Here is a 10,115-nt window from a genome sequence, read left to right on the forward strand (position 1 = left end):
ATTGGCCGCGCGGCCTTTGATTGACAGCGCGCCGCTGAGGCGGCGGCGCTCCCCATTGGCCCAGCGCCCGCGAGGGGGCGGGACCGCCCGAGGTTATAAAAGGCGGCGCGCGGCCGCCCCGGCCCCATTCGCGGGCAGCGGCGGCGGCGCGAGGAGGAGGCTCCGCTCGTTACCGGCGCCAATTACCGCTAATTAACGGGCTAATTAACCCTAATTACCGCTAATTAACGGGCTAATTACCGGGCTAATCAGGGGTGGGGGCGGCGCTTTCACCCCGGCGCTAATTAGCGGGGCGGGGCCTCATTAGCGGCCGCTCTAATCGGCCGCGAGGCCTTAGTTGGCCTCCGCTAATTAATTAGCCATTAAGCGCTTTAATATTCATTTATTTAAGTTATTTATTTATTTATTTATTTATTTATTTATTTATTTATTTATTTATTATTTTATTTATTTATTTAAGCTCTTTACGGGTTAATTAGCCCTCGCGCTGGTTAATTAACCCGCCCCCCCCCGGCCTGATTAGTTAATTAATAACTAATTAATAATAACGGCCTTTTGGGGCCGTTTTTAGGGGTTTCGGGCTCCTAAATTCGAGGGTTTTAGGGTTTTTTCCAAAACTTGGCATTTTTGGCATCGCAAATTTGGGGATTTTTCGGGCCTTTAGCGTCGCAGATTGGGGCTTTTTGGGCGGAATCGGCCGTTTTCCCCGCCAAATTTGGGGCGTTTTGGGGTGTTTCGGGGCCGCCCCTTGGGACCCCCCGAATTTGGGGCCTTTTGGGGCTTTTTAGGCTGTTTTTTGGGGTGAATCCGCCGCTTTTTGGCCATGTTTTACTACCCCGAGGTGCTGCAGTGGCACACGGGGTGCTTCAGCACCATCTGGTAGGCGCTTTGGGGCCAAAAGCGGCGATTTTGGGCAACTTTGGGCCATTTCTGAGGGTTTTGGGGGCCTCCCGGGTCAATTTGGGGGGATTTGGGGCTTTTTCGTGCTTTTTTTGCGGCAAATTTGGGGCGTTTTTGAGGGTTTTGGGGGTGTTTTTGAGCGGGGGGAGGCTCCATTTTGGGGCGGTTTGGGGCGTTTTGGAGGATTTGGGGAGTCATTTTGGGGAGAAAAGTGGGATTTTGGGGTGAAAAAGCGGGATTTGGGGATGGAAGGGAGGGTTTGGGGTGGGAAAGGGGCATTTTGGGGTTAAAAAGTGGGATTTGGGGGTGGGAAAGGGATTTTGGGGTGAAAAAGCGGGATTTGGGGATGGACGGGAGGGTTTGGGGTGAGAAAGGGGCATTTTGGGGTGGGAAAGCGGGATTTTTGGGGTGAAAAAGTGGGATTTTGGGGTGGGGAAGGGCAGGAGGGGGGGGCCGGGCTGGTTTTGGGGCCAATCGCGGCAGTTTTGGGGCAAATTGGGCGGTTTTGGAGCGATTCGGGGCTGTTCGGGGCAGTTTTGGGGTGAATTGTGGCGGATTTGGGGTGAATTGGGGCGGTTTGGGCCCGTTTTGGGGTGAATCCGGCCCGTTTTGGGGTGAATTTGGCCCGTTTTGGGGTGAATTGGGGCGGTTTGGGTCTGTTTTGGGGTGAATCCGGCCTGTTTTGGGGTGAATTTGGCCCGTTTTGACCCAGGCTGGGGCCATTTTGGGTGGTTTTGGGATGAATCGGGGCCCATTTTTGGGTGAATTTGGGCAGTTTTGGGGTGAATCGGGCCCGTTTTGGGGTGAATCGGGGCCGTTTCAGCCCGTTTTGGGGCGGTTTTGGGGTGGTTTGGGCCCGTTTTGGGGTGAATTCCGGGGTTTTTGGCGCAGGTTGGGGCGGTTTTGGGGTGAATTCCGGGGTTTTGGGGGTGACTGGTGCCCGTTTTGGGTGAATTCCGGCGGTTTTGGCGCAGGTTGCGGCGGTTTTGGGTAGTTTTGGCCCGTTTTGGGGTGAATTCCGGGGTTTTTGGGGTGGTTCTGGCCCGTTTTGGGGTGAATTCCGGCAGTTTTGGGGTGGTTTTGGCCCGTTTTGGGGTGAATTCCGGGGTTTTTGGTGCAGGTTGGGGCGGTTTTGGGGTGAACCCCGGGGTTTTTGGCGCAGGTTGGGGCGGTTTTGGGTGGTTTTGGGTGGTTCTGGCCCGTTTTGGGGTGAATTCCGGGGTTTTTGGGGTGGTTCTGGCCCGTTTTGGGGTGAATTCCGGGGTTTTGGGGGTGGTTCTGGCCCGTTTTGGGGTGAATTCCGGGGTTTTTGGCGCAGGTTGGGGCGGTTTTGTGTGGTTTTGGGTGGTTCGGGCCCGTTTTGGGGTGAATTCCGGGGTTTTTGGGGTGGTTTTGGCCCGTTTTGGGGTGAATTCCGGGGTTTTTGGTGCAGGTTGGGGCGGTTTGGGGCGGTTTTGGGGTGGTTCGGGCCTGTTTTGGGGTGAATTCCGGGGTTTTTGGCGCAGGTTGGGGCGGTTTTGGGGTGAATTCCGGGGTTTTCGGGGTGACTGGTGCCCGTTTTGGGGTGAATTCCGGGGTTTTTGGGGTGGTTTTGGCCCGTTTTGGGGTGAATTCCGGGGTTTTTGGCGCAGGTTGGGGCGGTTTTGGGGTGAATTCCGGGGTTTTTGGCGCAGGTTGGGGCGGTTTTGGGGTGAATTCCGGGGGTTTTGGGGTGGTTTTGGCCCATTTTGGGGTGAATTCCGGGGTTTTTGGCGCAGGTTGGGGCGGTTTTGGGTGGTTTTGGCCCGTTTTGGGGTGAATTCTGGGGTTTTTGGCGCAGGTTGGGGCGGTTTTGGGGTGAATTCCGGGGTTTTTGGCGCAGGTTGGGGCGGTTTTGGGGTGAATTCCGGGGTTTTTGGGGTGACTGGTGCCCGTTTTGGGGTGAATTCCGGGGTTTTTGGTGCAGGTTGGGGTGGTTTTGGGGTGAATTCCGGGGTTTTTGGTGCAGGTTGGCCGCCACGTGCAGCTCCCGCCTGCTCCGCAGGGACTACCTGGCCGTGGACGTGCCCGGGAGCTGGTGGGACCTAGAGGGGACCTATAGGGGCTATAGGGGACAATATAGGGGACAATATAGGGGCTATAGGGGACAATATAGGGGCTATAGGGGGCTATAGGGGACCTTATAGGGGCTCTGTGGGGTCCCTATGGGGGCTCTATGTGGGGCTATAGGGGACCCTATAGGGGCTATAGGGCCTATAGGGGACAATATAGGGGCTATAGGAGACAATATAGGGGCCTATAGGGGACCTATAAGGGGGCTATGGGGACCTATAGGGGACAATATAGGGGCTATAGGGGCTATGGGGGGCTATAGGGGACAATATAGGGGACAATATAGGGGCTGTAGGGGACCTATAGGGGCTATAGGGGGCTATAGGGGGCTATGGGGTGTCTCTGGGAGCTCTATAGGGGGTATAGGGGCTCTATGGGGGAGGTTAGGGACTCTGCGGGAGCTATAGGGACCATAGGGGCTCTATGGGGGGGTCTCTGGGGCTCTATAGGGGTCTCTAGGGGCTCTATGGGGAGGCTATGGGTCTATAGGGGCTCTATGGGGGGGGGTATGGGGTATCTATAGGTCTCTATGCAGTCTATAGGGGGGCTATGGGGGCCATAGGGGGGCTATAGGGGCTCCATAGGGGCTATGGGGGGGCTATGGGTCTATAGGGGCTCTATGGGGGGTGTATGGAGCATCTATAGGTCTCTATGCAGTCTATAGCAGCCCTATGCGGGTTCTATAGGGGGGCTATGGGGCCATAGGGGGCTATAGGGGCTGTATGGGGGGGGCGGTAGGGTTTCTATGGGTCCCTATGGGGGGTCTAGGGGCTCTATAGGGGCTCTGTGGGATTCCTATGGGGATTCTATGGGGTCTAGGGGCTCTGTGGGGTCCCTATGGGTCTCTATGGGGCCCTATAGGGGAGCTCTGGGTCTCTATGGGGTCTATGGGGTTCCCAGATGTCTCCATGGGGGGTCTCTATGGGTCCCTATGGGTCTCTATGGGTCCCTATGGGTCCCTATGGGTCCCTATGGGTCTCTGGGGTGTCTATGGGGTCCCTATGGGGAGGGGTCTCTGCAGTCTATGGGGGGGCTCCAGGGGTCCCTATAGGTCTCTATGGGCCCCTATGGGGTCTCTGGGTTTCTATGGGTCCCTATGGGGGTCCCTATGGGAGCTATGGGGCTCTATAGGGTTCCTATGGGAGCTATGGGTCCTTATGGGATCTGTGGGGCTCTGTGGGTCCCTATGGGTCCCTATGGGATCTATGGGTCCCTATGGGGGTCCCTAGGGGATCTATGGGGTTCTATAGGGCTCTATAGGGTTCCTATGGGGTTCTATGGGGGTCCCTATGGGTCCCTATGGGGCTCTATGTGTCTCTATGGGTCTCTATGGGTCCCTATGGGTCCCTATGGGCTCTATAGGGTCCCCACGGGGTCCCCACGGCCGCCCCTCCCCCCAGCTCGGCGCTGCTCTCGCTGCTCCCCGGGGGCGCCGGCCCCGCCCCCCCGCCCGGCCCCGCCCCCCCGCGGGGGCGGCGCCTCTCGCTCTACCTGGCGGCGCAGCTGGGGGCGGGGCTAGTGCGCGTCTACTGGCGCCAGTGCCGCTGCCTGCTGGGTGCGCTTCCGGTGCCGCCGCTGCCGCTTCCGGCGCCGCGCGGGGAAGGGCGGAAGCCGGGCGGGAACGGGGCGCGTTTGGGCGGAAGCGGGGCGCGTTTGGGCGGAAGTGGGAGGGTTTGGGCGGAAGTGGGAGGGTTTGGGCGGAAGTGCGGCGGGTTTGGGCGGAAGTGCGGCGGGTTTGGGCGGAACTGGGGAGGTTTGGGCGGAAGTGAAGCCGTTTTGGGCGGAAGTGGGGCGGGTTTGGGCGGAAGTGGGCGGGTTTGCGGCTGTTCAGGGGGGTTTGGGGTGAAACCGGGCGGTTTCGGGCTCTTTTTGGGGCGAAATCGGGCGGTTTTGGGGCTAAATCGGGCCGTTTTGGGGTGAAATCGGGCGGTTTGGGGCAGGGGAGGGTTTGGGGACGAAATGGGGCAGTTGGGGGTCATTTTTGGGGTGAAATCGCGGGGTTTTGGGGTTGTTTTGGGGGTAAAACCGGGCGGTTTCGGGGTGGATTTGGGGCGTTTCGGGGCCGTTTTTGGGGCGAAACCCGGCGGTTTTGGGGCAGGGGAGGGTTTTGGGGTAAAAAGGGGCGGTTTGGGGGCTTTTCGGGGTGTTTTTTGCCGCTCCGGGGCCGTTTTGGGGTGAAATCGGGCGGTTTTGGGGCAGAGGAGGCCGCGCAGACCCTGGGGCGGCTCCTCCGGGCCCGGCCCCCCCCCCCGGCTCGACCTGAGCCCCCCCGCGGGTGAGTGACCCCACGTGACCCCCACGTGACCCCATGGGGTGACCCCCCCACGTGACCCCCGGGTGACCCCCACGTGACCCCCACGTGACCCCCACGTGACCCCCCTGCCCCATAAGTGACCCCCGGGTGACCCCCACGTGACCCCGGGTGACCCCTATGGGGTGACCCCCAAGTGACCCCCACGTGACCCCGCGTGACCCCCACGTGACCCCTATGGGGTGACCCCCGCGTGACCCCCAGGTGACCCCCACGTGACCCCTATGGGGTGACCCCCGGGTGACCCCTATGGGGTGACCCCGCGTGACCCCCAGGTGACCCCCACGTGACCCCTATGGGGTGACCCCCAAGTGACCCCTGGGTGACCCCCATGTGACCCCCGGGTGACCCCTATGGGGTGACCCCCATGTGACCCCTGCCCCACAAGTGACCCCTATGGGCCCCACAAGTGACCCCCGGGTGACCCCCCCTGCCCCATAAGTGACCCCCGTGTGACCCCCCCAGTGACCCCCAAGTGACCCCTGCCCCATAAGTGACCCCGGAGTGACCCCCAAGTGACCCCGGGGTGATCCCTGACCCACAAGTGACTCTTATGGGGCCCCACAAGTGACCTCTCGGTGACCCCCCTGCCCCATAAGTGACCCCCTATGGGCCCCATAAGTGACCCCCGGGTGACCCCTATGGGCCCCATAAGTGACCCCTGGGTGACCTCCGTGCCCCATAAGTGACCCCTATGGGCCCCATAAGTGACCCCTGGGTGACCCCCCCACCCCATAAGTGACCCCTGAGTGACCCCGCCCCATAAGTGACCCCCAGGTGACCCCACCCCATAAGTGACCCCTGGGTGACCCCGCCCCATAAGTGCCCCCCGGGTGACCCCCCCTCCCCCCAGGCTGCAGCTGCTCCGGGCGGGGCCGCCCCCCGACCCCCTGTTTGGGGTCATGGGGCCGGGGCTGCCCAGCCCCCCCCGGCTGCCCCAGGTACCGCCCCCGCGTGACCCCCGCGTGACCCCGGACCCACGAGTGACCCCTGAGTGACCCTGGGACCCACAAGTGACCCCCGGGTGACCCCTGAGCGACCCCGGGACCCACAAGTGACCCCCGGGTGACCTCGGACCCATAAGTGACCCCCGAGTGACCCCTGAGTGACCCCCCTGGACCCACAAGTGACCCCGAGTGACCCACAAGTGACCCCTGGACGACCCCGGGACCCCCAAGTGACCCCTGAGTGACCCCTGAGTGACCCTGGGACCCACAAGTGACCCCCGGGTGACCCCCAAGTGACCCACGAGTGACCTCTAAGTGACCCCTGAGCGATTCTGGGACCCACAAGTGACCCCCAAGTGACCCCTGAGTGACCCCCGGGTGACCCCGAGTGACCCCCAAGTGACCCCTAAGTGACCCCTGGGACCTCCCCAGACCCCCAAGTGGCCCCTGGGACCCCCAAGTGACCCCCAAGTGCCCCTGGAGACCCCTAAATGACCCCTGGGACCCATAAGAGACCCCCAAGTGACCCCCAAGTGACCCCCAAGTGCCCCCGGGACCCCCAAGTTCCGCCCCCCAAGTGCCCCCCCCCCCCAGCTGCGGCGGCTGCTCGAGGAGGCCCCCCCGGCCCCCCCGTCACCAGGTGAGACCCCTCCCCCCCCCAGAATGTGTGGGGCAGGAAATGGGGCTGCCCCCCATCCTGCCCCATAGCGCCCCACATCCTGCCCCACATCCCGCCCCACAGCGCCCCCCCTGACGGTGTCGCCCGAGGTCATCACCCTGCGCGAGGCCGAGCTGCCCCCGCCGCCCCCCGTCGAGGTGGGGCTGCCCCATAGCGGGACATGGGGATGTGGGCTGCCCCATAGTGAGATGTGGGGATGTGGGGTGCCCCATAGCGGGATGTGGGGCTGCCCCATAGCGGGATGTGGGATGTGGGGCTGCCCCATAGCGGGATGTGGGGATGTGGGGCTGCCCCATAGCGGGATGTGGGGATGTGGGGGCTGCCCCATAGCGGGATGTGGGGATGTGGGGCTGCCCCATAGCGGGATGTGGGGTGCCCCATAGCGGGATGTGGGGATGTGGGGCTGCCCCATAGCGGGATGTGGGGGTGTGGGGCTGCCCCATAGCGGGATGTGGGGCTGCCCCATAGCGGGATGTGGGGGTGTGGGGCTGCCCCATAGCGGGACATGGGGGTGTGGGGCTGCCCATAGCGGGATGTGGGGATGTGGGGCTGCCCCATAGCGGGATGTGGGGGTGTGGGGCTGCCCCATAGCGGGATATCGGGGTGTGGGGCTGCCCCATAGCGGGATATGGGGGTGCCCCATAGCGGGATGTGGGGCTGCCCCATAGCGGGACATGAGGATGTGGGGCTGCCCATAGCGGGATGTGGGGGTGTGGGGCTGCCCCATAGCGGGATGTGGGGCTGCCCCATAGCGGGATAGGGGGGTGTGGGGCTGCCCATAGCGGGATGTGGGGATGTGGGGCTGCCCCATAGCGGGATATGGGGATGTGGGGCTGCCCCATAGCGGGATGTGGGGTGCCCCATAGCGGGATGTGGGGATGTGGGGCTGCCCCATAGCGGGATGTGAGGCTGCCCCATAGCGGGATGTGGGGCTGCCCCATAGCGGGATATGGGGATGTGGGGCTGCCCCATAGCGGGATGTGGGGTGCCCCATAGCAGGATATGGGGATGTGGGGTGCCCCATAGCGGGATATGGGGGTGTGGGGCTGCCCCATAGCGGGATGTGGGGTGCCCCATAGCGGGATGTGGGATGTGGGGCTGCCCCATAGCGGGATGTGGGGGTGTGGGGCTGCCCCATAGCGGGATGTGGGGCTGCCCCATAGCGGGATGTGGGCTGCCCCATAGCAGGATATGGGAGTGTGGGGCCACCCTATAGCAGAATATGGGGGTGTGGGGCTGCCCCATAGCAGGATGTAGAGATGTGGGGCTGCCCCATAGCGGGATGTGCGGGTGTGGGGCTGCCCCATAGTGGGATATGGAGATGTGGGGCTGCCCCATAGCAGTATATAGAGATGTGGGGCTGCCCCATAACCGCCGCCCCCCACGTGTGGGGCTGCCCCATAGCAGTATATAGAGATGTGGGGCTGCCCCATAACCGCCGCCCCCCACGTGTGGGGCTGCCCCATAGCGGGATATCGGGGTGTGGGGCTGCCCCATAACCGCCGCCCCGACGTGTGGGGCTGCCCCACAGGTGGCCGAGCTGCCCGAGGTGACGCCCCGGGAGCTGGAGCTGCTGGCGGAGGCCGAGGCCGAACTGCTGCCCCCCAGTGAGGGCACTTGTGGGGCTGGGGGATCTGTGGGGCTGGGGGGGAGCTGTGGGGCTGGGGGATCTATGGGGCTGGGGGGATCTATGGGGCTGGGGGGATCTGTGGGGCTGGGGGGGATCTATGGGGCTGGGGGGATCTATGGGGCTGGGGGTGGATCTATGGGGCTGGGGGGATCTATGGGGCTGGGGGGGATCTGTGGGGCTGGGGGGTCTATGGGGCTGGGGGGGATCTATGGGGCTGGGGGATCTATGGGGCTTGGGGGGATCTGTGGGGCTGGGGGGGATCTGTGGGGATGGGGGGATCTGTGGGGCTGGGGGGATCTATGGGGCTGGGGGGGTCTATGGGGCTGGGGGATCTATGGGGCTGGGGGGGATCTATGGGGATGGGGGGATCTGTGGGGCTGGGGGGATCTATGGGGCTGGGTGTCACTATGGGGCTGGGAGGGATCTATGGGGCTGGCGGTTCTATGGGGCTGGGGGATCTATGGGGCTGGGGGGATCTTTGGGGCTGGGGAGGATCTGTGGGGCTGGGGATCTATGGGGCTGGGGGGATCTATGGGGCTGGGGGGATCTATGGGGCTGGGGGGTCTATGGGGCTGGGGGGGGATCTATGGGGCTGGGGGGATCTGTGGGGCTGGGGGGATCTATGGGGCTGGGGGATCTATGGGGCTGGGGGGGTTATGGGGATGGGGGATCTATGGGGCTGGAGGGATCTATGGGGCAGGGGGATCTATGGGGATGGGGGATCTATGGGGCTGGGGGGATCTATGGGGCTGGGAGATCTATGGGGCTGGAGGGATCTGTGGGGCTGGAGGGATCTGTGGGGCTGGGGGATCTATGGGGTGGGGGGGATCTATGGGGTGGGGGGGTTCTATGGGGCTGGGAGGGATCTATGGGGCGGGGGGGTTATGGGGATGGGGGATCTATGGGGCTTGGGGGATCTATGGGGCTGGGGCCGATCTGTGGGGCTGGAGAGGTTTGTGGGGCTGGGAGATTTATGGGGCTGGCGGTTCTATGGGGCTGGGGGGGGATCTATGGGCCTGGGGGGATCTGTGGGGCTGGGGGGGTCTATGGGGCTGGGGGGGGGATCTATGGGGCTGGGTGTCACTTATGGGGCCGGGGCTGCCCCCCGGCGTTGCCCCCCAGTCGAGGAGCTGCCCGAGGAGCTGCCCCCGGCCCTGCCCCCCGGTGAGAACTTGTGGGGCTGGGAGGGCTCAATGGGGGGGGGGGGGGGGGCACTTATGGGGCAGCCCCAACCGCCCCCCCCCCCCGGCTCTGCCCCACAGAGCTGAAGGTGCCGGAGGTGCCCAGGCCCCCCCCCCCGGCGCTGCCCGAGGTAAATGTGGGGCAGAGGAATGTGTGGGGCAGGGGGGATGTGTGGGGCAGAGAGAGAATATGTGGGACAGGGGGGGAATGTGTGGGGCAGGACCCACATGTGGGGCAGGACCCACTTGTAGGGCAGGGGGGATGTGTGGGGCGGGGGGATGTGTGGGGCAGAGAGGGAACGTGTGGGGCAGGGAGATGTGTGGGGCAGGACTTACTTGTGGGGCAGGGGGATCTGTGGGGCTGGACCCACATATG

The 10,115-nt window shown here is 63.5% G+C and overlaps 1 long non-coding RNA gene across 1 annotated transcript; it reads left to right on the forward strand.

The window, feature by feature from the left end:
- Positions 1-794: 794 nt before the first annotated feature.
- Positions 795-9,732, forward strand: LOC148590223 (uncharacterized; the record flags this gene model as incomplete). The annotated part of the gene is made up of 4 exons (XR_015914343.1): positions 795-879; positions 6,156-6,243; positions 8,460-8,535; positions 9,681-9,732. It is a non-coding gene; the product is annotated as an uncharacterized LOC148590223 (long non-coding RNA).
- Between the last annotated feature and the right edge of the window lie 383 nt (positions 9,733-10,115).

Source organism: Tinamus guttatus, unplaced genomic scaffold, assembly GCF_059628265.1.
Source record: "Tinamus guttatus ecotype Peru unplaced genomic scaffold, ASM5962826v1 Tinamus_guttatus_pri_ptg001576l, whole genome shotgun sequence".
Classification (NCBI taxonomy): Eukaryota; Metazoa; Chordata; class Aves; order Tinamiformes; family Tinamidae; genus Tinamus; species Tinamus guttatus.